Raw genomic sequence first — 4,448 nt, forward strand, 5'->3', positions numbered from 1 at the left:
ATCTCCATCTCCTGCGGTGGTCCAGAGGATCTACTGGTCCACAGACTCCTCCTTCCAGACTTCACAGAGACTTTCCTCCCTGTTACTCCCAAGTACCTTCTGTTGTCCGTGGACCGTTACAGCAAGATCCGTCCATGGACTCCGCCAGGATCTGCCAAGGATTCTCATCAGTTGCTGGGTGATCTTTTCGGAGAGTTTGCAGTCCCGGCAGCTCTTTTTTCAGGAAGAACAATTAGGCAGCGTTGCCTCCTTGCTTCAACAACTGCTTGACTCCCAGCAACTTCGAGGTCAGCTTCCACATCCGCCTCGCTTGGCTCCGGCTTTCCAGAAGCCGCTCCAGTCGCTGGCTTCCCGAGAGCCGCTCCAGTCTCCGGCTTCCCAAGAGCTGCTCCAGTCTCCGGTTTTTCAAGAGGCGCACCAGTCTCCGGCTTCTCCAAGAGCCGCTCCAGTCTGCGGCTTTTCCAGGAGCCGCTCCAGCCTCCGGCTTTCCAGGAGCCGCTCCAGGGGCCGCACACGCAATGCTGGGTACGGATCACGGTACACCCATGCCCTTCCATGTGGTGCAGCAACCCCCCGGCCTCTCTAACCCCCCGGCCTCTCCAACACTCCTGCTTCCAGACTAGGCCGCATTTTCAAGGTTTCCAGACCTCGCTTCCAGACGCCCCTGTGTTCCTGTTTGTCTCCAGCATTTCCAGACGCCTCCTTGTTTCCTGTGTGCCTCCAGTGTTTCCAGACGCCTCCGTGTTTCCTTTGTCTCCAGCATTTCCAGATGCCTCCATGTTTCGAGCACGGACTGTGTCCTGCTAACAGTTTTTCTGGCTGCCACCGCGGGCCTAGTCCCACCCGTGGAATGACTCCGGTCGCAGGTGTCGGCTAGTACCATCTCCATCTCCCGTGGTAGTTCAGAGGGTCTACTGGTCCACAGACTCCTCCTTCCGGACTCTTCCTCCGTGGTACTCCCAAGTACCTTCTGTTGTCTGTGGACCGTTACAGTCAATAGTTACAGTGTCCCCTCAATAGACAATAATCACAGTGCCCTGACACACTAGCCAATAACAGGGCTGTGGTAACCATTTTGGTGGAGTCAAAGTCGTAATAAAATGGACTGACTCCAGCTCTAAAAATATGTAATAAAATAATATTTTTTTATAAATATTTGGGTAAATTATGGAATTTCCTATATATTCCTGATCGAAGGATGACGGATTTTAGTTGAGAAGAATTTGGATGCACTTTTTGTTCAGTAGTGAAGCTCCTCCCATACAGATCACATTAAACAAACACTGCGAATGCTGACGCTCATCTGCACTCCTAAAGTTGTCCAAGAATGTAAAACAAAAAACATTGACAGCCGGGAGGGGGCTGCTTAAACTATAAACATGTACTCACCTCCCTGTGTCTTGCGCTGCCATCTCTCCATTCTGTTATCCATGTAATCAAACAGGGGTATGGAAGCCAGAAACACCCACCCGCCCCGCATGAGCACAGGAGCTGAAGCCGGCTCTCTCATGGGTTCCACCAGGCTCAAAGAGCTGGCCGCCACCTTTTCATATCAATTGTACTTGATTGACAGAGTAACTCATCTTGAAGGATATTCAAATATCACTCAGCATTGAGACCCCATTGATCCTGGTTAAATATACAATGCCTTTTGCTGTGAAACAACTCCATATCATCAGACTTCCGCCACTTCCGTACATGATGTATGCTTCAAATTCTTGATCCATTGGCCCCTTTTCCATTGATTCTTCCAAATCCATTAGAACCCATGAGAGCAAAGTTGTTATGTAAGGTCTCTGGGAATGGACAGGAGACACAGACAGAGAATGTGGGCCCTAAGACTAAGACCCTTCCCAGATATCCTCACACATTTGTCTGGACTACACTAGGCAGAGGGTAGACAGAGCGGAATGGGGAATAGAAATGGGTCAAAGCCGAAAGGACAAAAAGTGGTACAAAATCTTACGGCATAATAATTACGGCATAATAATTCCTGTATTTATATAGCGCACACAGATTCCGCAGCGCTGCACAGAGATTTACAAATCAGTCCCTGTCCCCAATGGGGCTCACAATCTAATCAACCTATCAGTATGTTTTGGAGTGTGGGAGGAAACTGGAGGACCCAGAGGAAACCCACGCAAACAAGGAGAGAACATGAGATGTTGACCCTGGGACTTGAACCCAGGACCCCAGCGCTGCAAGGCTGTAATGTTAAACAGCTAAGTCACTGTGCTGCCCTAAACCTACCACCTAATAAAGTAAATCTGATGGTAATAATAATAATAATAATCCTTTATTTATATAGCGCACACAGATTACGCAGCGCTGCACAAAGCTTGTCAAATCTACTATCTTCTACATCCCCCATGCAATTCCTGTCCATTATCAGACTTTAGTATAAGCAGAGAATCACTTATCTTTTATTTATGCAAATTATCGGCCGCAGCTACTGGGGCCTGGAGTAGCCAATCCACGAGTGACTACTTAATGCCATGGTAGCCTCAGTTGATTGCGCCTTGCAGACTTGCTGCGCTCCACCTCTCGTCCTGAAGCTGGAGTTCTGTGCATGCGCAGTCGCTCCGGCTTCAGAGACAGATGGAGGCTAAAATGCAGAGCACATAGATGCAGAGGGGATATAGAAGATAGCAGCAACCTACCACCAGGTCTCGCTTATTAGGTAGATCTCTGATGATAGGTTTCCTTTACACTCTAGCAGGTACTGACCAGGAAGAGCTTATATCAGAATCTATAGTTCTGGTCCGGAAGGTGATTGGAGAGAAATTCAATCAGGGCTATCATGGGAATTTATACATCAACCGAAGAATGAACAAAACAAAGGACATATCAGCGCATCCTCAGCCGTACCTTATAAACAGAGCATGACAGAGTAACACAAGTCTATTGACTTTCATCTCATTGTTCTAAATCTCCCATTGTCAATCTTCTCCTGTCCACTTTTTTTTTTCCAGCTGCCACTTTTCATCACAATATTTTAAAGAATCTACCATCAAATTCAAGCATGATAAAGCAACTTTTCAAATTATTCTAATTAGCCAGAAGGGCTCCTGGGGGTGTTATCAGAGCCCCTCCATGCCAAAGCCTTATGGACGGTCTCACCCCTCCCCTCAGCACTTCCCCCTCCCTCTGCCTGACGTAATCCCCTTTACAGAAATTTTAGCACAAAGTGGGAGGGGGAGGGACACTTACACGTAGATGAAGGAACTCTGACTTTGGTAATACTAAAAATTTAAATTGTTATCCGTGGCCTCCTTCCATCTAAATTCAACTTTTAAAATGATGCTAATGAGCTAGATGGTTTTTGTGGAGCGTGATCAGAGCCCCTCCGTGTTCTAGCTTCACAGCCTGTTACACTATACAGGAGCACTTCCGCGTCACTCTGCCTACTGTAATGTGACACAATGGGAGAATGAAGTGCTCCTGCACAGTGTAACAGCCTTTGAACCTCGAACACAGAGGGGTTGACAAAGTAGGGAGGAGGGGAGACAGTGTAACAGCCTGTGACGCTGCACCACAGAGGAGTCCTTCTGCCTCATTAGCATAATTATAAAAGTTGGTTTTAGAAGGACGGAGGCCATGGATAACAAATATAAGAAGATACCACAGTCCTGGTGCCTGGATCTATGAGTAATGTCCCTGGTTTATCAGGATGGATTCTGATGGTATTTTTCCTTTAGAGGGCTTTCAGTATCTCATTTTGCTAAACCTGTTTGTTACACTGTGCTGATGAGATGCAATCACATGGAAACATTGTACAGCGCTGTATCAGGCTGAGAATCTGTCCCTTATGTAATACATATACTGGCTTGGCTTTTATACTGACAAGTCATTCCTGATATACAATGTTTTCCTGTATCCAGTAATGGATTATAATATAGGTGACTTGGGTAGAAGCGCGGGCCCCAAACCTTCTACGGGGCCCCTGACCTCCAACCAAATGTTATACTGAGAAGGATTGTCACCCATGAAATCCTTGTACATCTGTTACTGCTCTCAATACACATGTACACAAGAACCATTTCAGGACCTTTGAAGGTCCTCCAAATGTCCTGCAACCAGAGACTGAAAAGCAGGAGAAGGGACACATCCTCCATTCCCCAGGAAGATAATTCTAGGACCAGATGTAGGAAGTGATTCCAGACTTGTAGGGGCCATAATATTTATACAGCCAAGGGCCCATGGTAGTCTTATCCGCTCCTGCGTCTATCCCATCTTGGGAAACATAATTATATAGCAGCCTGTGCTGTCCCTTTAAAACTCTCCTGTAGAGCGTCCCTACCCGCAGCTCGGCTCCTCACAGCGACCCCTATGTCCGGAGGAGCACATGACACCCCGCTGCTTAGCGTCCCCATGCGAACCGCAAGGCAACACGTGTGACCCCGCCCATCGGTCCAGACGCCGACCAATGGGAAAGCGCCCTGTTGGCT

This window comes from Engystomops pustulosus, chromosome 1 (assembly GCF_040894005.1).
Source record: "Engystomops pustulosus chromosome 1, aEngPut4.maternal, whole genome shotgun sequence".
Taxonomy (NCBI): Eukaryota; Metazoa; Chordata; class Amphibia; order Anura; family Leptodactylidae; genus Engystomops; species Engystomops pustulosus.